A 25,298-nucleotide genomic window follows, 5' to 3' on the forward strand; every position below is an offset into this window, starting at 1 on the left:
ATGCTTCTGGAACCAGAGATGGTTCTCCTCAAGTTTTAGAGTGGCAGGGAGGCTGTTCCAGAGAGAGGCCCCAGCCGAAGACAAAGATCTACCCCCAGCTAGTTTCTTTGAGAAATGACTGACCTTGAAGACATTAGAGGTAGAGGAGCGAAGAAGTCGAGAGGGGAGGTATTTGTGGAAGGATAGCTGGAGGTATTTTGGACACAGGCCCCAGAAAGCGTTGTGCATAATGCAGAGGGTTTTGAATGTAATCCTTGGGAGTCAATGGAGAGATTTCAGAGATTTCAGAGGTGGAGAGATACGATCCAAGGTCTTGAGGCCAAGGACAAGTCTTGCAGTCCTGTTCTGGATTAGTTGCAGAGGGTGGAGAGTAGAGGCAGGTAGATTTAGAAAGGGGCTGTTACAATAGTCCAACCTATAGAGAACCAGAGCTTGGGAGACCATGAGCTTCTGGGAGAAGCAGAGGAAAGGCAGAGCACCTCTGAGGAGGTGCAGTAGGAAGTTTAACTTTTTAGAGACATCAGAGATGTGGGCAGAGAAGGAAAGTGTGAAGTCAAAGATTACCCCGATGTTCTTAGCCTTGCAGGTGGGGATGGGAGGAGGGCCAAGGGAGGTCGGCCTGAGAGTGAGGGAAAAGGATGGTGAAGGTGTGTGTCATGATCTCTGCTTCCAAAAGGTCAGGGTTTTCCCAACTCCCTTGGAAGCAGATCCATAACCCAGGTTCCGAGTGCCAACCAGTCCCAATTGGGACCTTTTGGACCCAGTCCTGGCGCCAGTGGCACCAGGCTCATAAATATGCCCAGTCCCAGCGCTGGAAGCGCCGGGCTCATAATGCTTGGGTGGACTTACCTGCAGCAGACCATGCTGCTTACTTGCCTGCCAGTTGAGCCTCTGATCCTCTTCTGTTTGGAACTACTTTTCCTGTTGGGTGGGGCAGGAGCCACTCCCTAGGTTCAGAACACTGGAACTCTTCTGGAAAGCAGGATCTCTTTTCTTACCTAGGCGTGGCTGTGGAAGGAGACACCTAAGCACTACAGGAGGCTATTTAAACCACACCCGATGGATGAATCTTGCTTTGCGTTATTCTGCATCCTCTGCAGCAGAACGCTCATTGTGTCTTCTGCATCTGATCCTGGGCCTAAGGAAAAAGGCTTACCATCCTGAATCCAGTCTTCAGCAACACCTATAAAGACAAGAAAGTACAGGTTAGCATTACGGTCTTCAGTGACAGTGCTTCACTTACCTGGTCCATCGGCTGTCACCAACGCCTCGCGCTGCATTCCGGCATCTGAAAGACAAAGGCTTACCTACTCTTCGTGCGCTCCGGAGGTCTTCGCACTGCATTCCGGCATCTGAAAGACAAAAGCTTACCAGCTCTTCGCATGCTCCGGAGGCCTTCAGCGCTGCATCCCGCATCTGAAAGACAAAACAAGGTGCGTTTAAAGACATTGGAGAACTTTATTACTCACGTGCCATTACTCCTTTCCACATCTAACCCAGGGGGTATTCCGGCACCCTGCAGCCGCTCCGAACTTGTACCTGCAAAATAAAAAGACAGTTAGAGCGCATCGTGAAGCAGGCAACAAGCGCTTACTTACGTGCTTCCAGACGCTTCCATTCATCACACGGGCTCCATCTTCAACTCACTTCAGCCCGTCATCCGCCATCGCCGGAACCCTGCAAAAACAAGAGACATCATTACTAAAGACTTTTAAAGACATTAGAATTACTCGAAACTTACCGTTTGTGCAGTAAACGACGGACAGCAGTCCTCTGAAGTCAAGAGGCCTGCTCCCCTTATCCAGTGAAGAAACTGGTTACAGCACCCTGCCCTGAGGCAGATGGAGAGCACGGCGTTCACTTACCTAAGGTGAGAGCGTTAACCTTTGGGGTTCTACAGGAGAAGAGAAAGGGAAGAAGAGAGAGACATTCAATAACCCAGTTCATTAATCCCATATTTTCTATCTGCAGACATCTTACCCTTCGAGTCAGACATACAGTGCACAGAGGTCCAGCCCAAAGAGCCAGCCATGTGTTACACATCACCTTTGAAGATACGGTATATGCCCAGTCAAGACCGGCGCCTCTACGGGAATCAGGTGAGCGTTACAGAACGCAAAGCCTACCGCAAAACTCCCGTCCAGGCACTATGGAAACCTCGGATACCGACCAGCTAGCCCAGTTACTTGGGGAACTAAGGGCAGAAGTGCATGCAGCCCATCAGGAAATGAACGCTCTAAGAAGGGAACTGATTATTTCCAAGGAGCGAACAGATGATCTCGCTAGACAAGTGCTACAGTCACAAGCCGGACAGACCCCGTTACCCGCATCTGAGGGAAATCTTCCTTCTACATCCTCTATGAATCCAGTGCGGATCAACCTACCTGGGAATGTACCTCTGGCTCCGCCCGAACGATTTTCTGGTGACCCAAAGAGGTTTGCAGTATTTATCAATCAGTGCCGGTTGCATTTCTTATGCCGGCCAGCAGCCTTTCCAACTGATCAAGCTAAAGTAGCTTTTGTGCTTTCGTACCTTAGTGGCAATGCGGCAGACTGGTCGATCCCTCTAGTAAATCAAGATTATCCGGTCCTCCATGATTTTCAAGCTTTTCAGCTCAGTATGGAAAAACTGTTCGCAAGACATTCACAGGGGCAGGCCTTGGACAATGAGCTTCTTTCGTTGCGACAAGGTAATCAAGACCTTTTGGCTTATATTGCGTCTTTCAACAGACTGATAGTGGAAACTCAATGGCCTGAGAACAAAAGGATTACGCTGTTTTATAGAGGTCTACGTGGAGAGCTCAAAGATGTGTTAGCCCAAGTAGTGAATCCCCCACAAGATTGTTCGTACTATATAGACTTAGTCGTTCAAATAGATCACAGACTGCAGAACAGGAAGGCCGATCGTTCCAAGTTTGATGCTCAAGTATTTTCCAAACCGCCAACTCCTTCCAAAGGAGTAGACTCCGGGGAACCCATGCAAATAGGGGGCCTGAAAGGTCCTCTAACACAAAAGGAGCGGGAAAGGAGAAAACAGTTGCAATTATGCCTCTATTGCGGAAACTCAGGGCACTTTCTTCGAGACTGTCCGGTGAAACCTGCCAAGAAGGCAGTAGGAGCTGCAGTTACCAAAGTTACAAACTCTGAGCAGGGAAACGACCTCGCCCGACAAGAATAGAGGTCCTCTTGCCGAGCGTGAAAACCAGTTCCGTGACCTCGCATTTCGTGATACCTATGGTCCTCATTAGCCCTGATAATCCGGATCGATTACATGCAATTGAAGCTTACGTCGACAGCGGTGCCATCGGCAATTATGTGGATCATGAAATGGTTTTGGGGATGAATCTAACTCTTTGTCCCAAGGCTGTAAAGGACGTCATTACTACGGTGGATGGAACGGAGATAGCCTCCGGACCAGTAACGCATACCACTCAAGAAGTGACGCTAGTAAGTCAAGATGGACACCATGAGAAGATCGTGTTCGATGTGATCAAGGCTCCTCAGTTTCAGATTATTCTAGGAATACCTTGGTTAGAGAAACACAATCCTCTGATCGATTGGCGAGCAAGAACGGTCCAGTTTCCAGAATGTGTCTCTACTTGTCACCCTCCACCTGGTGCTGCACTGGCAGCAATTTCTTCAGAGACTCCCCAGTTACCTCCCGAATACCTAGAATACCAAGATGTTTTCCGGAAGGACCAGGCTAACTCTCTACCTCCTCATAGGTCTTATGACTGCCAGATAGACCTGATACCTGGGTCTACTCCTCCTTGTAGTAGAATTTATGCCCTCACCGAGCCTGAGAACCTTCACCTTCGACAATACCTGGATCAATACCTGGCAAATGGGTTTATTCGTCCTTCCAAGTCCCCTGCTTCTTCAGCTTTGTTCTTCGTTCCAAAAAAGGAAGGAGACCTTAGAACTTGTATAGATTATCGCTCCCTGAACCAGATCACCGTCAAGAATAGATATCCGTTACCTTTGATCCCTGAACTCCTGGACCAAGTCAGAAAAGCATGCATATATACAAAGCTGGATCTTAGAGGAGCCTACGACTTGGTACGAGTAAAAGAGGGCGATGAATGGAAGACGGCCTTCCGCACCAAATATGGGCTATTTGAATATCAGGTCATGCCCTTCGGACTTTGCAATGCCCCGGCCGCCTTTCAATATTTTATGAACGATGTCCTCACAGAGCTCATAGATGTGTGTGTTGTTGTTTACATTGACGACATCCTCGTTTATTCTTCATCGGAATCTGAACATCGGAAACACGTGAAAATGGTCCTCGAAAGATTGCGTCAACACAAACTTTTCGCTAAGTTGGAAAAATGTGTTTTCAACGTGACTGAAGTTGAATTCTTGGGATTCATATTATCACCTGGCGGAGTGCGTATGGATTCAAAGAAGGTCGATGCAGTTCTCAAATGGCCATCACCATCCTCCGTAAAAGGTGTGCAAAGCATGTTAGGCTTCGCTAACTTTTACCGCAGGTTTATCCCCGAATTTTCTCGAATAGTCCAGCCCATCATTGCCTTGTTAAAGAAAAACAAACGTTTTGAATGGTCTACCGAGGTGGAACAAGCTTTCCAGGATTTGAAGACTAAATTTATCTCTGCACCAATCTTAAAACACCCTCGCCCCGAACTCCCCTACATCGTGGAAACTGATGCTTCAAGCCTTGCCCTGGGGGCAGTTCTATCACAAAAGGACCTGGTAACCAATCAGTTGCATCCCGTGGCATTTTGGTCCCGCAAATACTCTCCTCCTGAAATCAATTACACGATTACTGACAAGGAACTTCTGGCTATCAAGTCTGCCTTTAAGGCTTGGCGGCATTATCTGCTGGGGGCCCGACACACCGTTACTGTGATTACGGATCACCGAAACCTGCAATATTTGAAAACCGCAAAAGCCCAATCCTCTAGACAACTCCGTTGGGCATTATTCTTTGCCGAGTTTGACTTCATAATTACCTATCGACCTGGTACAAAAACCGGTAAAGCTGATGCTCTTTCTCAGATGGGAGTGGAAGAACACTTGATCAACCCTAAACCTGTACCAATCATTCCCGAACAAAGAATTCTGGGTGTAATCGCCACACAATCCATAGAGGAAGTTAAGGATAAAGCCAGGCAACTTGTAACTCCAGCAGACATACAGAATTGGCATCTGCAGGGAAAGGACTTTGCAGTAAAGGACAACTTATTGTATTTCCAAGAACGATTATACCTGCCCAGCACAGATTTACAGAAAAAAGTAATCTCTTGTTATCACGATTCTTTAATGGAAGGACATCCCGGTATGGCCAAGACCTCAGAAAAGATCAAGCGCTACTTCTGGTGGCCATCTTGGAAAAAAGATATCAGAGACTTTATAATGTCCTGTGGAGTATGCGCCCAAAACAAGAGTCAAAAGGAAAGACCAGCAGGCCTTTTACGCCCTATTGACATCCCACCTCGCCCTTGGCATACGCTTTCTATGGACTTCATCACCGATCTACCTCCATGCTCCGGATATAATACGATTCTAGTAATCGTGGACTTATTCTCCAAGATGGCGCATTTCATTCCGCTCAAAGGCTTGCCAACAGCAGCAACTCTGGCCCGAGAATTTCTCGAAAACATCGTCCGACTGCACGGTTTTCCTTCGGTTCTAATTTCGGATCGAGGTAGTCAATTTATTTCTCATTGTTGGCGAAGTTGCTGTCGGTCGGCTCAAATTGATGTGAGACTATCGACCAGTCACCACCCTCAGACCGACGGTCAAACCGAGAGGACCAATCAAACTCTGGAACAGTATTTACGCTGCATGCTGCAACAAACTGAAAAAACTTGGAAAGACATCCTTTGGATAGCCGAATATGCCTACAATAACTCTGTCCATTCGGGAACTGGGAAAACCCCGTTTTTTCTTTTATACGGCAGTCACCCTCGAACCTCGGAGTTGGATCCCCTCCAAGATCTTGAAACACCAGCAGTAGACTACCTGCATTCTACAATCACCCAAGCCTTTAAGGAAGCTGTTTCTCACCTTCAAAGGGCTAAAGAACAATACAAGAAAGGAGCAGATCAACATCGGAAGGAAGCCCCTCAATATCAAGTAGGGGATCAAGTCTGGTTATCCACCAAATATCTACCTCTAAAAGGGCCACGCACATTCAACCCAAGGTACCTTGGTCCCTATTCCATCACTACCATAGTAAACCCAGTAGCGGTCAAGTTGGACTTGCCCCCGCACATGAAGATACATCCGGTCTTCCACATCTCTCTATTAAAACCCGTGCAACCTCAAACCCGACTAACTAAATCTCCAAAACCCATCCTAGTTGATGGAGAACTCGAGTTTGAAGTCAAAAGCATTCTGGACTCCAAGATCTCCAAATCTAAACTATTTTACCTAATTGACTGGAAAGGCTACGGCCCCCAAGAGAGATCCTGGGAACCTGCTGAATATGTCCACGCTCCTCGCCTAATCAAAAGATTTCACCGAACATTTCCTGACAAGCCAAACCCCCCGGAGAAGCCCGGTTTGGGAGGGGCCTTGAGGGGGGGTACTGTCATGATCTCTGCTTCCAAAAGGTCAGGGTTTTCCCAACTCCCTTGGAAGCAGATCCATAACCCAGGTTCCGAGTGCCAACCAGTCCCAATTGGGACCTTTTGGACCCAGTCCTGGCGCCAGTGGCACCAGGCTCATAAATATGCCCAGTCCCAGCGCTGGAAGCGCCGGGCTCGTAATGCTTGGGTGGACTTACCTGCAGCAGACCATGCTGCTTACTTGCCTGCCAGTTGAGCCTCTGATCCTCTTCTGTTTGGAACTACTTTTCCTGTTGGGTGGGGTAGGAGCCACTCCCTAGGTTCAGAACACTGGAACTCTTCTGGAAAGCAGGAACTCTTTTCTTACCTAGGCGTGGCTGTGGAAGGAGACACCTAAGCACTACAGGAGGCTATTTAAACCACACCCAATGGATGAATCTTGCTTTGCGTTATTCTGCATCCTCTGCAGCAGAACGCTCATCGTGTCTTCTGCATCTGATCCTGGGCCTAAGGAAAAAGGCTTACCATCCTGAATCCAGTCTTCAGCAACACCTATAAAGACAAGAAAGAACAGGTTAGCATTACGGTCTTCAGTGACAGCGCTTCACTTATCTGGTCCATCGGCTGTCACCAACGCCTCGCGCTGCATTCCGGCATCTGAAAGACAAAGGCTTACCTACTCTTCGTGCGCTCCGGAGGTCTTCGCACTGCATTCCGGCATCTGAAAGACAAAAGCTTACCAGCTCTTCGCACGCTCCGGAGGCCTTCAGCGCTGCATCCCGCATCTGAAAGACAAAACAAGGTGCGTTTAAAGACATTGGAGAACTTTAATACTCACGTGCCATTACTCCTTTCCACATCTAACCCAGGGGGTATTCCGGCACCCTGCAGCCGCTCCGAACTTGTACCTGCAAAATAAAAAGACAGTTAGAGCGCATCGTGAAGCAGGCAACAAGCGCTTACTTACGTGCTTCCAGGCGCTTCCATTCATCACACGGGCTCCATCTTCAACTCACTTCAGCCCGTCATCCGCCATCGCCGGAACCCTGCAAAAACAAGAGACATCATTACTAAAGACTTTTAAAGACATTAGAATTACTCGAAACTTACCGTTCGTGCAGTAAACGACGGACAGCAGTCCTCTGAAGTCAAGAGGCCTGCTCCCCTTATCCAGTGAAGAAACTGGTTACAGCACCCTGCCCCGAGGCAGATGGAGAGCACGGCGTTCACTTACCTAAGGTGAGAGCGTTAACCTTTGGGGTTCTACAGGAGAAGAGAAAGGGAAGAAGAGAGAGACATTCAATAACCCAGTTCATTAATCCCATATTTTCTATCTGCAGACATCTTACCCTTCGAGTCAGACATACAGTGCACAGAGGTCCAGCCCAAAGAGCCAGCCGTGTGTTACACATCACCTTTGAAGATACGGTATACGCCCAGTCAAGACCGGCGCCTCTACGGGAATCAGGTGAGCGTTACAGTGTGCCGATGAGGAGGATCTCTGTCTTGCTGGCATTCAGACAAAGGTCATTGGTGGCACACCAATCTTGAATGGCAGTTAGGCAATCAGAGATGAGAGAGGGAGAGGAGGTGGCTGTGGGAAGCTTGAAAATGAGTTGAGTGTTGTCAGCGTAGCACTGGAAATTTGAGCAGAAAATGGCAATGCAGTGGGCGAGAGTTGCCAGGTATTGTTTGAAAAGCAAGGGCGAGAGGTTTGACCCCTGGGGAACACCACACTTAGAGAGGAAGATATATGACAGGAAGGACCCAAGTTGGACCTGGGAGGGTCAATCAGAGAGGAAAGAGGTCAGCCAGGCCAGAGCCTGATCAGTGATACCCAGGTTATCACGGAGACGGTTGAACAGGATGATATAGTTGACCGTGTTGAAGGCAGAAGGGAGATCGAGGAGGATGAGGACAGAGGGAATGTCAGAGTCAAGGTTGGAGTGCAGATCTTCACAGATGTTAAGGAGAGCAGTTTCTGTGCTTCTGGCAGCTCTGAAGCCAGACTGGTGGTCATGGAGACATCCAACAGATTAGAATGAAGGTTAAGCTGAGAGATGGCCAACTTTTCCAGGAGTATGCCCAGAATGGGAGTATTGGAAATTGGGCGATAGATAGCCGGACAAGAAGGATCAGCTGTGGGTTTCTTGAGAAGAGGATGCACAATGGAGTGCTTCAGAAGGTAGGAGAAGGATCCTGAGGCAAAGAAGTGGTTGCAAAAATCAGCAAGGGCCGTAGCCAGGGTGTCAATGTGGTCCTTGATGGTTTTAGAGGAACAGGGATTAACCTGTTATGATGAGGCTTTTGTTGATCAGACTCGTCTAGCGACCTCATCAGGGGAGAAAAGAGGAAAGAACGAGAAGGAGGGTGGGAGGATGGCTGAAGGAGGGTCAGCAAGCACAGACAGAGAGGGGTGAGGAGGGGTAGGGGCGGAGAGGGTGGACATGATGTCCTCTGTATTTGAGATAAAGTGAAAGGCAAGGGCCTTGCACAGAGCCTGGGAGGCAACAGGAGGGGTAGAGACTGCAGCAGGGTTGGCCAGCTCCTTGCAGATTTTAAAGAGTTCAGCCAAGTTGTTAGATGCCGCAGGGACACGAGCTTGAATGTGGACTCTCTTCTTGGTGAGGACAGAGAGTCGGCATTGCCTTTGGAGCAGGCGACAGGCCAGTTTGGCAGAGGGTGCACAAGAAGCCCTCCATGTCCTCTCAGCGGCCCTACACTTACGTTTAAGTGTAGCTGGGTTGGAGTCATACCAGGAATTGCACTTGGCTTTGGACTTCAAGCGGATCATCATGACAGGGGCAAGAGCATGAAGAGTATCAGAAATTGAAGAGTAGAGAAGAGACAGGGCTGTGTCAGGATGTGAGACAGCCAGAGGTGGAGGGAGGGGAGAGAAGGTGGTGGCAAAAGTCTCAACTGACACACGCTTCATGGGCAAGATGTCCGAGAAGGTAGGTGGCAGTGTTGGGGTAGGCTTGGCTTGGGGGGAAGAGAGGAAGAGATGAGATGAGAGGACAGGAGGGAGTGAACGCTCCAGGAGAGAGGAGTGGTCAGAGGGACGGAGAGGGGGAGCGCAGAGAATATCAAGACATTGAGTGTTTGCCCTGCAGAGTGAGTTGGGCCGCAGGGGAGGATGGACAGGGAGAGATAGCCACAGAGGTCACAGAAGAGTACAAAGGAGGAACAAGGAGAGTCTAAATGGATATTGAGGTCACCGAGGAGGAGGAGTTGAGTGGTAGAGGCCAGGAGGGAGGAGGAGAGCTAAGCCCACTCAGAGAGAAATTTGATTCCTGGGATGATTCAGGATTGCATTCTGTCTTTTAGTATGGGGTGCCTTACTTTCCTACTTATACTGAACTATCTCTCTCTCTCCCTCTCTCTCTCTTTCTGTCTCGCTCTTGCTCTCTGTCTGCTAGAGTACAGTGATTCATTATTCATATTCCTGCTTTTGTGACACTTTGGTATTAGCTTCTTTCATAGAATGCAGCATCTTGCTTCTTTTCACTCCAGTTCTGGGCTCCCTTTCTGTACCAGAATGTAGGGGTTCAATGTTCATTCTCTTATATCCTTAATGCTTTGGAACAGGACTTTGTAACACAGAATTCAGAATTTCAATTCTGCTTTTCTTGGTTCTTTGTTTCCTTAGGTGATCAGAGCTCTCCCTGTGGGTTTCTCATGCTTGTCATTGGTTCGAATCTCTGGTGTGTTCAGTCCCTTGCTTGTCTGCAAGAGGGACCTCTATTGTTTAGCCTTTGTCCATCTCATGGTTGCCCAGGTTTGGGATTCCTCGTACAATCCTATGACTTTAACAACGATTCCATGCTTCTGCCTCCCTTCAACATCTCAACCGTGTGCTGATCCACTCGTCCTCCTTCTGGTACCAACTTTTTGATGGACATTAACAAGTGATGTCTTCCACAGTTCTCTCTTTGTTTGCTTCTGCTTGACTCTCTGGCTGTTCGCTTCCAAAAACTTGTCTTTCTGCTTATGTCTGTGTCTGCAGATCTCCTGTGAGAAAAATAAAACAAGAAGGTAACATGTTTTTCTCTTTCTTTCTTCCTATAGGAAACCTCTTCATTCTCGATTGCTCTGGAGCATTTTGCCACAATGCCATACAGTGAGGTTAATCATTTCCATCCCCTATTAGTTATTTTCTACTTTAATGGAAGACCTGTCTTTTAACAATGTATACATACAGATAGCTCCTTCATATGTGTCCTTTTATTTCCTGTCTGTCTCTCAATTTGTAGCAGAACCACAGCATTTGGAGAATGCCTTGGACAGTTATCCACACCTTTTCTATTCCTACATTTGCAAAATCCCAGATAACATTTTCTGCTTCCCTTTAAGGGCTGGCAAGATGGCAATGTACTTTGTGACCAGTGATTTCAGTGGCATGCTCTTGCTTCTATGTGTTCAGTGCTAGGTGTGACATAAGGGCTTAAGTCGTTACACTCATGATGGGTCACATGATGGGTGTCAAGGCCTTCTTTGGGTTCAGAGCCTCAATCGTCCTCTGTAAATCTGCACCCAAATAGGGCCCGTCTAAACAGTGCTGCATATTTGTAGAATTAGAAGAAACAATGCAAACACCTTGTCCAGGGTGAAGAATGAAGAGCCACCCAGTCTGGGCCATATGAGTGGGATGGCATGAACCAGGTGACCTGGCCATACCTGCTAACAGCCTGCCTTTTGGGCAGCTGGCACAGGCACTGAAGGAAAGCCCTCTTGGGCCTCTCGTGCCATGGCCGCCCAAGAGTTGAAGGTGGAGGAGACTGTCTGGGAAACCCAAGTGAAGAAAAGCACTAGGTCACCAAAGCGGTCAAAGTGAAGAGAAGTTCAGGGCTACCCATGTCCGGGCAGCTTGGCTGAAGATGAGGGCTTCAGCATGCCAGCCAGATCCCTGAAGAATATGCAGCCTGACCCCTTGCATTACTTAGCTGCAATGGAGAGGGGGCAAGGCTGTGAGGCTGAAAGCAGCACTATGGGCTTGCATTGATTAATGTAGGTGGCGTCCCCATAACAGGGATGCTGCTTAAGTAAAAAAGGGCACTGGGGCGTGGCAGTGACCATAGTTGGCCCCTCAGGCTATGGGCCACCCTAGATGATTTGAAAGGCTGTGGGCTCTGGCAGTGATTTTGGGTGGCCCCCATTACACAGGGCCACCCAACAACATTTAAAAGTCAGCAGGCTTTGGCCTTTGTATTAGGTGCCCCCCCCCAGGCCAAGGGAGCCACCCAAAAGCCAAAGGATTGCCATAGGCTGTGGCCGCAGCAGTGATTTTGTTAGCCCACATGGCTAAGGCCCACCGCTACAGACAGTGTAGCATGGAAGCTGTGATCAATCAAGCATATGTGTCCCTTCTCCCCAAGGGGGAGCCTTCCCCTTTGAGGATAGGCAGTGAGCCTGCGCTGAAAGATTCTCCCTAGGGGTCTGGGCAAGTGGTATCTCACTGGGAGAGACTCCCCCTTAGGGAACAGCAACTCCCATTCCTGTGAGAAACTACCTAGGCCACACACTATAGCAGCATATATGGGACTACCTGCTGTGAAAAATAATGTGATCCCTGTATATTTGGCTGAAGGCAATGCTGAAACAAACCAATCTGGAAATTGAAAAGAAGATGTCTTTTTAAGGAACAACATACATATAACTGACGTGAGTGGAGTAACGAGGGAGAAAGAGTGTCATATGCAGGGGAAGCCCCCTGACATGATCATGCCTGAGAGAGGCCAAGCAGAGAAGAGCTGCAGGCCTGCGATTTTTAGGAGGTGAACAACACCAGCATGAGACGCTGGAGGTCTGGCACATACAGCAATGGAGAGACTGTTGTGGAGCAGAAGATAGGAATCCTGTGCCAGGTGGTGGCGTGGCCACAAACAGATCATGGTGGGGAGGACACCCTGTGAAGCAGACTGAGACTATCAAAGACAGGAGCACCAGGAGCTTCCTATCCCCAGCACTCGAATACAGCAGCAGCCAGAAGGGAAGCTAAGAATGGGAAGCCAACGAAGTCGAAGCACAAGAAGTCAAGTACCAAAGCGGATGGCCAAAGCGAGTGCCAAGCCCCACAATGTTTCCCTGTATATACGGAGGTACTGGGGGCAACAGGAAAAGGTGAAGGCCGCTGGGGCAAGAGTATATGAAGAGAAAAACGTGCACCAGTCATAAGGATGAGATATGTACTAACAAACTGTTTGACTGGCAGTGTGGAAAACAGATACAGAGAATCACGAGCAACGCTGTAAGGGAAATAGTTAAAGACTGGAATCAAATACCATGGAAGGAAGGGAAATTACACTATGAGTTTGAAGGTGAAGCGTGGTGAGAAACCTGGCATAAATCCTGTAATGAGGGATGTGAGATAAGACTACCAAGTGAACAAGATAAAGATAAAGATAGTTTTAGCGAGGAAACCCTGTAAACTGGAATTATCCAACTGGATAAAGTTCCACCCAAGTCAGGAAAGCCTTGGTTAAAAGACTGTGAAAGATCTACAAGTGTAGACAAGACAGATCCATAGGAAAGTATCTCAAGGAAATTTACCACAAGTATATCAGAAAAGAGACAAATAGAACCCACAAACATTGTAGAAGAGCTACAAGAGCTTATCAAGGAGCTATCCAGAGACTATTCCAGAAGATTGTATTAGGAAACAAATGGAGTGAAAAAGAAACTTTTTAAACAGCAGGAAATAAAAGAAGACCAGGGGAAGAAAGACATTCTCTTGGCCTCGTTTGAGTTGGTTAAATAAGTGGTAGGGTCAGGTGGAGTTAGGTTTGGACCAAGGACTATCTAATAACTGTGGAGCACCTTTAGTTCCTTTAGATGAGCAGGTGAACCAATCTAGCAGTAGGGAAATATGGGCCTTATTCCTTTCATTTAATTAAAAACATGTCCTTAATGTGTCTGACTCATTCTTCAGAGTCGTCACAGAGCAGAAGGTGATTTCTGGTGACCCCACATGGTGGTTAGGGAAAAGCCCCTAATTTCATCAGTGACAGACCCCCCTTCCTCCACTGCAGACCTCCTTCCATCACCACAGACAGCAACTTAAGGTGCTGACAATTGGTGAATGACTTCAGCAGTAACGATCAGCGATCAGGATGTTCAACAAATCCCAGACCTACCCAAACTGTCTTTAACTGTGAATTCCTAAATGTTGTTTCATGGAACACTTGTAGGTTCATGAATGTTGCTAGGGACTCAAGGGGAACATCCATGTTGCACTACTGCAAGAAACAATGGCTGTGGATGACTTTGAGTTGGAAGGGATTCACACCTATTGTAAAAAAGTATTTAGAGGTGCTTCAGGGCGAACATCAGGTGGGCTAGCATTTGCCGTGGACTTAAAACTGAGTTGCAAACATTAGAAGATTGAGACCCAAAATGATGGTCTCCTAGTGATTGGTGTCTATATTGCATGTTTAGATATGGGATTGTCGTTTGTAAATATGTACTGTAACCCTGCCAAGTGGGAACTTTTGGCTTTTCATGATGCTGTGGATAATTTACTTATCAACAGGTTACAGAAGGGCCATTCGCATACGATAATGATGGGGTAGACTTCAACTCTAGGTGTGCGGATAAACTGAAACTTGAAGACTGGGATCCTAGTATTTCCTTTTTCCATGCACAACAACACTACCATAGGAATCTTGTGGGACCATTATCTATCGAACTGGGACCTTGACATGTACCTTCCCAAAGAGGCAAGCATGGGTTTGGGGGCCTATACTTGGCATAGACGGGTCAAAACACTCCTGGATTGACTCCTTCTATACGTCTATATTTCCAGAACCTTGCATCCCTTATGTGACTCATTTGCACTTATTCTTAACTTTTGTACAGCAAGCACCTAGCTTCTTTCCAGTCAAGTGCTGCCTTGGTTACTCCAACTAGGGGTGGTCTCACTGTTAAATGGAACCCTGTGGCATGTAGGTAATGTAATTAATTGCCATTCTAAAGAACTTGATCCATATGGCTGGTGTAACCGAAGATAGCTTTGCAGTGAGAAACTTTAACTCCACTTTAATCTTGTGCTTGAAGGCTCTGAATGACAAAGGTAACTTCATCAGAGCAAAGAAGCACATTCACCTATATGACAGAAGAGTGATGCAAGCAAAGAAAAGCAAAGGAAAGATCCTTCAAGATCTTGCTCTCTTTCAATGCTGTGGGGAAGTGTATGACCATAAAAAAGTATTTTCTTGCAAAAGATAAGAATTGTATCAGATCCATAAAAATAGGGGTGCATATCAAAGGAAACCACGTGATATTGGAATCATTGGCCAAAAGCAACTACTCAGATTTTTGGGCTATCCTCAACGGTAAAAGGTACAAATCTCTGGACTCGATTATGGGACCAAGTACTGCATGCCCAATGGTGAGCAAAGCATTCTCTCCTCGGTCTTGGGCAAGAAGGTCTTTGGTATCTGCCCTTGGGAGGACGATGACATCTTATGGGCTATAGGTAAGGTGAAAGCGTCAAGGGTCCCGGGTCCAGATGGCTTGCTCTTGTTGTTATTAAAACCAACCCGTTGGTTTGGCTTGGTCCTTTAAGCACCCTGTTCCACCAGATTTTTCTGTCCCATGGGGTTCCACCTACGTGGTTGGTCTCTACCATCATACCGATTTATAAACAGAGGAACAGTAACAATCCCAGAAACTTTAGGCCAATCGCCTTACTAGATGCAACAAGCTAAATATTTGCATCCCTCCTTCTGAGAGACCTAAACCAGGTGGTCTCAAGTCGCACTATGTTATCATAATATCAGGTGGACATCTGGTCTGGTATGGAGACGTTGCTTAATGCTACTGTGATGTCACATGTGTTGGCGGCAGTGAGAAAGGGCTTGGTGGGTACTACCTATATGGCATCCATCGATATGCCAAGTTCTTTTGACTTGCTTCTTGGAATGTTCCACCAAAGATCGGCCCACTGCTGACAGTGATTCACACTGGAGCCTCTTTGAGGGAAGATTGACCAGGGAGGAAGCGGTGTCAGTCTCGCTGCCCACTTTTGTTGGGCTAAAGCAGGGCTGTGTTTTGGCCCTCTCCCTGTACAATCTATACACCTCTGACATCGATGGTCTTTGGGCCCCTGGTGTTACCTATCCTATTAAACTGGGGTTCTTGAATCTGAATTGGTTGCCTTTTGCGGACGACTTCATTCTCTTCACCAAAACCCTGATCAGGTTACAAAGGAAATTAAACTTCTTCAATTTTGCCTTGGACAATAACCTAGTGGTCATTGTAACTAAATCCAAGGTTATAATCGTTACAACAAAAACACACCCTAAAACATTTAATTAGAAGTTGGATAGCCATTCAATGGAAAGGGTTTTGTCAATAAGATATTTGGGCGATGACCTGTCCAATACAACCTCAAATGTTGTCTGGAGAGCCAGCTTGAGAGGCAGATCTGAACCTCTGCTTTCCAAAATAAAAAGAATCTACACCCAACTGTGCATTTACAGTCTTAGATTCTAGTTGTCCAAGATTGAACCAACAATCCTTTATGGACTGGATATTCTTCTCACCGACATAGGCCCCTACATGCAGACTCTACAAGACTTGTTTTGGAAGAAGACTTTGCATCTGTCTACTTCCATTCCAAATGCGGTTATTCAGCATGAGTTTGGTTTAATTTCATTGGGCCTCATTCTGAGTGCGGCGGTAAGGGATTAACAGTGCCGGTAAGGATGCCGGGCTGTTAACCCCTTACCGCCGCATTCCAAGGTCCTTTAGCGGGAGCCGCTAAAGGAAAAACCAGCCGCCTTTAGCGGGAGCCGCTAAAGGACCAGGGAGCTAATAACGGGCCCATTTCTAATGGATCCGTTATTAGCCCCCTCCCCATTCCCATTGACCCCTATGGGGGGTCGAATCGGAATGTGGATGGCTTCCCTGAATGGGGAAATACCAGGTCCTCCAAGGTTGGAATGACCCGGTAAATCCCCATTCAGGGAACCCGGACCCAGTGTGCGGTAAGGGGGTAGCCATGGTGCTAATAGCACCGTGGCTACCTCCATACTCGTAATGAGGCCCATTGTCTAGGAGGGCTACTTGGAGGAAACTAGCTGAGTATGCCAAATTTCTAAATCCTCCTCCAAACTCATTATACAAAGAACTAAGCAATGACACATCATATGGCTCGGCTGCATCCGTAACTAACTTTAACAAAAGGATTGATTCTATCTTAATTTTGATAGGGTCTTCTGAGGAATAGCAGACTGAGAGACCTGCGGTCAAAAAAAGGAAGCTTTTTTATGTTAGATTGGGCAGAGACAGTAGATTGTTTGGATGCTTACTCCAATTACAAGGAATATGCCAGAAGAAGAGGAGATCTGCCCAAATACATCCATGTATTCCTATGTGCGAAGGTTCGATCAATGTATATTTGTTTCCGTTTCAACCCAATCTCCACTCTGGAGCGCATGGAAAAATGGGGCAAGTGTTTGCAAGCCACTGACTGTAGGTTCTGCAATGATGAAAGTACACCAGAAGCCATAAAACACCTAGTGATGGTAGACCTTAGAGTCCTCTACCTTGCTTCAAATTAGTTATATGTCTGTCTAGGCTGATGTAGGGACTAGATAAGTTCCCTATTTGGGAACTCCTGTCCCCTGCACACTGTCTATGGCCATGGAAGCCAAACTATTAGAAGATCTGTCTTAATGATCTCTTTGAAGTTTTATATTAGTTTCCTTAGAAAACAATCTTCTTGTGACATATTTGAGAGAAAGCGATCCAAAGTAAAAGTCTTAATAAATGAAATACAAATTCCAAATATGCAATTTTTTTGCAATGTTTCACAATTTATTGGTTAGTCCATATGGGGTTGGTTGCCCAACGCGTTTCGAGAACAATTTTCTCTTCTTCAGGGGCTCATCAAACATTCAATTCTTCAAATCTAGTTAGAAAACCAAACATTTATAAATTAATTAAATAATATTTAGAGATTGTACATTCATGTTTTCATGTAAGTAGTTAACACTTGTTTATACAGTACTGCAGTAGTTCCAACATTGTGTCACCAGAGATGCATAAATAGTGAAATACACTGCTTGGATGGAGCGCGAAGGTGTACCTGCACTGAAACACTTATTTAGTGAATGATGCTGATGCAGGGAAACGGAGTGACACTGATTTTGGCAGTGAATTACTTTTTTTGAACATTTTGGAAAAAATCAATGACTTTTAAACATTAATGTACTGTTATGTAACATGTTGTTAAACATTTATCTCTGAATTTTCTTTTTATTATTATATAAACTCGAAGGTTGATTTTATAAGCCAAAAACACAATAAAAAAATAAAGAAAATAAAGAATCCATCTGAAGAAGCCCTTCTTTAAGAATCCTTTTTGGGTCAACGTGCCAGCATTAACCTCGAAGAGAGGGAACAGGAACACATACAAAATACTGTGTCGGAATGCACTTGAGAGGCGCTTAGAACAGCAGTTTTTTCAAGAACAGTGCAAGAGAGGACGTGCAAAAGTTGAGCCGTTCATTAAGCCTACAAGCACTATGACATCTTCCTGTGCCTCTTCTAATTTCTACCCATTTTGAAATCAGAAAGCACAACTGTTGTAAATGCTGCGGTGGCCGCCTGGATAATTGTGGCTGTCTTTTGTTGGGACAACATGGCACAAATATGCGTCGACAGCTGCACAAAAGTTGAGTGTCTATTTACAAAACGTAAACATGTGGGATCTGGTAAAGAATAAAGATTCACTCCAACATTCAATGCTTCCAAGAGCAGTGTGTAGAGGTGCAGTAGAGGTCTCTCAATGTCTAAGATGGAAAAGATGGCGTTAAAGTATTCTGATGATAGGAGTGTTGTTGATGATGATGAAAACGGTGATGGGGAGGATGATAATGATAAAGCTTGACAACCACAACTAGGTTATATTTTGTGGCCCTGGTGCAACCCCATAGCCAGGGCACATCATCATTGTTTGACAGCTCGCCTCAATGAGTACACCCATAGGTCCCGTATACCCTACCCTGCAACAGATGAGAGTAGATCACAAACCTCCACTGACAATGCCTTATTTACAACTTTCCACACGTCCACACCGAGAAATGGGAAGCTACATATTTTCGAATCATGTGTAAGCATTGTTATCCTCTCCTAGCCGCTCTGAGAAGAAAGGAGAAGCAACTAATTTGCATTCCTCCCCTACAGATGAGTCACATTCTCCACCATCCATGGAGGAGAGAAACATCTACAATGTATCACTGTAACAGAAGTAGAGTGACATGCACATTGCCTGAAAGGAGAAAGCTCCCACCAAAAGAAGAATGACATACATTTTTTTTTAATGTAATATTTTTATTGCAGAAAATCAACATATCAACAGTACATTACAGAAGCAGCAGGACGTCGGGTGTGCTCAGTGGCTCTGCAAAAGGCTTTTTATAACAGCGGTCATATAATAATCACAGTGTACATCTGTAGCACCCCCCCACAGCTCGCTCGAACCACCCTCCCCAAAAACCACCAAACCACCCAAGAAAAAATAACTTGTGCCATATCTAGGTTCTCTGATTGCGAGCCAGGGAAAGCCAGACACTCGCTCATGCCAGGCCAAAGGGCTTAAATGAATACGTCCACCGCTACCAGAATCTGTTCCCTCTTGCAGGGCCTGTGACTCCGTGAAAGCACTTACGTTCAGAAGCACACACTCCTGACAATAAAGAGTTCCACTTCCGCAAGAACTGAGGCCTAATGGATTTCCAATCGAGTTATGGATCAGCTTGCATGTCATGGCATCCACATGCCAGTCCTCAATACTCATCCCAAATAACATAGATGTGGGGGCCGTCTCCAACGAGATCCCTTGGATGTCTCGCAGCTGCTGGGAGACCCCTGTCCAGAATCGAGGGAGGTTCGGGCAATGCCAAAACAGGTGTCCCATTGTCCCCAGACGTCCGCAGCCTCGCCACCAGAGCGCCAACAGGATGATGCCCATACTATACAGCCTGGATGGGGCATAATAGGCCTTGTGAATAATGTACTGTATTTCTCTGTGTCTTATGTTGCAGGAAACATGGTGCATCGTGGAAAATAAATCATATATGTCCCCTACGGTAAGTTCCACTCCCAGGTCCTTGCCCCACATGGTCGCTCGTGTCAGTTTCCTTGGGTAGTTGTTATGCATGGTGAGGGCATAAAAGGTCCTGATCCTGGGATACTCCGCTGTGTCCCTCTCAAAGGTTGATTCACATAATGAAGGCTCTTGCGCCCTAGACTCCCTCGTGGTGTGTGCACTAATGACTTATTGTATTATCCAATATTGCAACCAGCCCAGTTAGTGAGCCCAAAATAGTCTTAGCCCCTGAGAATGGCATAGGTTGGTCATCTTCGAAGAGGGCCATTATCCAGATGCCATGCCAGTGTGTTTGCTGTCGTATATGGATCGGCTCTCATGCGCGGATTGAGATCCATGCTGGCGGTTTCTGTATGTCAGTCCAGATATTTTCTGCATCCTATGCCACTGTGTGAGTGTGGGGCCAATTATGGGGTGTCGTGTTAGGGACTATGGCAGGAATGTTGGGGGGATAGCTAGGATTTCCTCGGGGGGGGGGGTAAGAGGGAGGAGTGCTTTAATTCGACTGCGCGCCAGCTCGTAGTGTCCCCTGTATTCAGCCACTGTTGGACCCAACCTATTTGAGCAGACATATAGTATGGTTTCCAGGACCGTACTGTGAGCCCGCCATGGGGTTTGGTGGCCTGAAAGATGGTCCTGTTCAACCGCGCCTTCTTGCCCTTTCAAATTAATTTCATCGCATATTTGTCCTGGATGGAGGCATATGTAGCAAGAAAGCGAGATATATCAGTGTGGGCATTGAGTTCATCTTGATGGCATTAATTGTTCCTGTAAGGAAGAGGGGTAGAGAGCCCCATGTGATTAGATCCTGCTTAATCCTAGCTAGTATGGGTTTGTAGTTTAGTTCAGGCAGGGATCAGAGGTCGAGGCTAATCCAGGCCCTCAAAAATGTGATGTGGTGCGACTGCAAATTAAACGTGGCTACCACCCCCAGGGTCCCATGGGATGTCGAGAAGGAACAGCATAACCTGTTACTGCTCCCAGTTGACACTATATCCGGCTATAAGGCTGTATTAATGTAGGATAGTAGTAATGCAGGGTAGGGACCTTGTGTGTTGGCTAATGTACAGTAGAAGTTCGTCTGCATACAGCGATATTCTTTGCTCTTCTGGCCCTTTGACGATGCCGATCCATCCCTTATCATTTCTCAATGTAATGGCTAAATTCTCATTCACTAGGGCATACAAAAGTGGTTATAGGGGGCAGCTCTGTCAGATTCCTGTGTGCAGAGGGAAACTATCTGATGTATAGCCATTAGTGACCACCGCTGTGCACGCTGCACTATATAGGAGCTTCACCAGATTGAAAACGTACCCAGCAAACGCATACTTGTTGAGCTCCGCAAACATGTAGTCCCAGCTTACTTTATCAAAAGCCTTCTCATCATCAAGTGATAGGACTACATCGGTTGGTTGTACATCACCCTCTAAGATATTTAGGAGTCGCCTTAGATTGTCTGCCAAGTGGCGGTTTTGGATGAAGCCTGTTTGCTCGTGATGGACGAGCGCAGGGTGGAACCGTTCTAACCTGCCTGCCAGGCATTTTGCCAACATTTTTGCGTCAGCGTTTGTGAGAGAGTTAGGGCGATACAAACCGCATCGCCTGGGAGCTTTCCCTCTCATGGACAACAACAATATTGACTTTTAAGAGTGTAGCTGTGAGTTGGTGTGACTCTGCGACTCCTCTAAACATTTGTCCCAGACGCATAGCCACCGTTTCCGACAACAGTTTGTAGACATTGATGGGGAGGCCATTTGGCCCTGCCGCCCTACCCCAGTCTAACCCCCTGATAACACCAAGGACCTCTTCATAAGTGAGATGAGCGTTTAGTGTGGCTACATCATTGTGGCCCAATGTAGGGAGAGTGATCTCGTCAAGAAAGGCTGTCACCTGGTGCATATCTCTCTCCGTTGGGTCTTCATATAGGTCCTGGTAAACAGCTGCAAATCGTCTGTTAATAGCTTGATGCCCCACCAGTATAGTGCCATTGTCATCTCTCATTCCTGCTAATAATTGTCCCCACTGTCTTCCTTTAAGAGTCATGTTCATCATATGAAGGGGCCTATCCCCCATTGTATACAGGTCATACGCCGACTTGGAAATCGCATTTTCAGCATTGAGTGTGGTAAAGTCTGTGATGGTCGATCGCAGTTTAAGTGTGCTAGCGTAGGCCTGCAGATTTCTAGTGGCCATGTGGGTGCGTTTCGGTCATCTACAGCGCTAATGTCAGTTGGAACTCCCTCTCCGACCACATCTTTTTCAAATATGCCCATCAAGATATAACTTGCCCTGTGAGGAACGCCTTAATGGGGTCCCAACATCTAAAGGTGGTGTAACCCTCCACTATATTGTCCCATCAGAACCCCACCAAATCTTGACAGAGGAGCTCCACCAGGTCTTGGTCTTGGACTATCATTAATTTAAGCCTTCACATCGGGGTTTGAGGTGGCATTTTGGGGAGTGTTATGCGCATGGATATGGGGGCATGGACAGAGATTGTCATGGGGATGATATAGCACCTTTCAACCAGTAGGGGAGCAACCAGTAGTCAAGTCAGGAGTAGCATTGGTGATGGTTGGAGTAGAATGTATACTCCCTCTAATGTAAATGCAGTTGTCTCCAAACATCGACCAAGCGGAGGTCTGACATAAGTACTTTTTTCAAGAGCGGTCCTATCAGTGTCTGTGTCAGGTTAAACCGATCCTTCCCAGCAACCATAGCGTGTTCTCATCACCCCCCATAATTGTAAGTCGCCCCATGTATGGTGCACACCTCGCAAATAGGTGTGTGAAGAAGCCAGGCGTTGTGTTAGTGGGACCATATATATTAATGAAATTGATGCACTGCTGGAAGAAGAGCCCCTGCAATAGGAAAAAGTTGATCTGTTTTAGTGTCTGAGAGTGTAAAGGGGACCCACTGGTGTATCAGAATAGACACCCCTCGCTTCCCATGAAATGGAGAATGAACAGCAGTGCCCACCTACACCCTGTATAGTTTGGCGGACTCCCTCGCATCTAGATGGGTCTCCTGAAGAAAGATAACATCACCCCATAGGTCTTGTTGCAAGTTCATCTGGTGGCGGCGCTTGATGGGGTGCCCTAACCCCTGGATATTTAGTGACATACAGTTAAGTGAGGTCATTTACATGGAGTACGGGTGGCATACTCCTTGGGCTCACTCACTGATGAAGGGTTGTGGCACCCGTATGTTGTGTGGAAGCAATCCCAAGCTGGCTCAGCACTAGAATGCAAAAGTATAGTAATGGCAGCCTTGCCCCTAACTCAAAGAAAACATCCCCAAATAGAAACATCATAACCATAAACATTAGAAAGAGCAAAAACAGTAGAAACATTGGAGCTAAGGGACATAGTTGGGCAGGGCCTAAAGGCCGGAGTCCTGAACCCTGCATACCGGTGTCCTCCAAGTGGAACACCAGCAGAATCACTCCAGTGTTGCATCGAAAAACGACATCTAGGGCAGTGATGATGTGTCTCTTGTGTGACAGGCACTGCATTGTGGCATATCCCTGGTCCTGCCTGTAAAAGGATAGAACTGACCCAGGGGTTGTGTCAGCTAGGCAAGTCAATCATAAGTACTGATCAGGGAACATCATGCCAGTATTCTTGACCAGGAGCATGAAAATGATAGGCAAGCCCTCCGTCCCGCCATCTTGTATCAGAGGCGGGACATGCACTGTTGCGAATCCAAGTTTCAGCAATAGGGAATGCGAGATATACTGCTGGTGAAGTGGTTTGTAATGATTATTTCACATGTCCATTCCAACTGCGCTCTGGGCCACGGGGACCCTTCCCCACCCTCTTGCAGCTATTCAGAACCCTGGGCTGGTGCTGCGGTTGACTCGATGGCCATGGTCCATCTGATCGTGCCTCAGTGTTCTAAGCCAGAGTATCATCCGTAGTGACTAGATCGCACTGTCTGAGAAATCGCCATGCGTCTTCCAGGTCCTCAAATGAGTGCCATTAAATATCAAGCTAGATGCACCACACCGCAGGGAATTTAAGGTAGTGCTTATATTCGGTGCCCTTCTGTGCATTGAATATGGGATTAAAAGTCTGCATGCCCCAGGAGATCTCTAACAAGTAGTCATTGAAAAACACAATGGTGGCATTTCCCAACTGTATCAGCCCAGCTGTTCCGTAAACCTTCAAGATCGCTAGCTTATGCTGCAAGTTGAGCAGGCACATTGTAGTGACGCTCGGGTGCGGGTTTGGGAATAGGGGCCATCGGTACCCTCTGAATGATGTAGGAGCAAGGCTTGTCCATATGCAGTTTGTCCTGTAGGATCCCATAAATGAACCCTTCAAGAGTGGCCCCTTCAGAAGTGTCTGGGATGCCTGCCAGGCTGGGATTGTTGTGCCTTAACCTACTCTCTTGGTCCTCCAGCTTGTCCCCCAAATGTTGAACCTCTCCAATGACCCCGTCTAGGTCTGCAGCGACCGTGTCATGATTGTCCTCTAGGGTGCTAATTCGCTGCTCGCTATCGGTTGTACTCTCTGGCTGCACATATAGAATATCATGCACATCTTGAATTCCCTTTTTTATGTCCTGCACAGTAGTGTTGGTTTCTTGTGTGCACTGGCCAATGAGCTGCATTTCACTTAAGATCGCCTGTAGTTGTGTATGGATATGCATTTTTGGATGATGACATGACAGGTAGATCAATGCAGGGGGGTGCTGACAGGGTTGTTTTCTTTCCCACTGTTGGAGTCAGGGACTAGGAGCACCCGCTACATGCCCCACCACTGTAAAATCATAGGAGTAGGAAGGGCCAGGGTCGAGTGTTGTGTGGCACAGGCAGGATGTGTTGTAGATCTAGTGTCTTTAAGCTGCAAAGTGGTCTTGTTCTGTTCACTTTATGTGGTGAGAGCTCAGTGGCGGAGCCACAAGCGCCTTTAGCAGTGCAGTTGGTATCTGTGATCCACCACAGGATACCTTGGGTATATCATCTGTCATGCAAGTTTGGTATACCAGCGCCCACGTGGTTTCATGTGCAAGGGAGCATGTGCTAAGGTATTCTGATTGGCTACCCCCAAATGATCACGGCTGGTGATCGTGATATGGAAAGGTGGGGCCACGAGGCAGGCGCACTGTGGAGTTGGTATAGCCCTCTCGTTTTCAAGCAGGTCCATTTGGATATGGCATCTGCGGGGCACTGTTCACCAGCTATGCTCCTCATGGGGTTGTGCACTCATACATATAATTCTGTAGGGAGGTCAGTGCCCCTTGCCCGCCTTCAAAGTGAAAGCTGGGTACGGTATGAAAACATTTCAAGTGTACCTGGTTGGGACATAATAATGCAGACTCACAGCTCCTCACTGCGCTGTCCTCTCCGATTGTTGCGGCCCGCCTCTGATGGTAGTGGTTGAAGTGGAGTTCCGTGGATCAGCTTCAGGACGGGGCACCCCAGCCCCTGCCGGGTTGGTGCTTCAACCCCCCAGTGTCTGATGCAACTCAGGGGGCTAATCCGCTACCCTTCGGGGGTATGCTGTTGGTCTGCGATGCCACAGGGCTCCTCACCTCTGAAGATCGTCCACATCACTGCAGGACCTCAGACTCTCCCGGGCTGAGGCAGTGCAGTCAATGCCGGAGGATCTCACCATCTACGGGTCACAGCAAGCTGCATAGCG

The sequence above is a fragment of the Ambystoma mexicanum genome, chromosome 5p (assembly GCF_040938575.1).
Source record: "Ambystoma mexicanum isolate Mex_15411 chromosome 5p, UKY_AmexF1_1, whole genome shotgun sequence".
Classification (NCBI taxonomy): Eukaryota; Metazoa; Chordata; class Amphibia; order Caudata; family Ambystomatidae; genus Ambystoma; species Ambystoma mexicanum.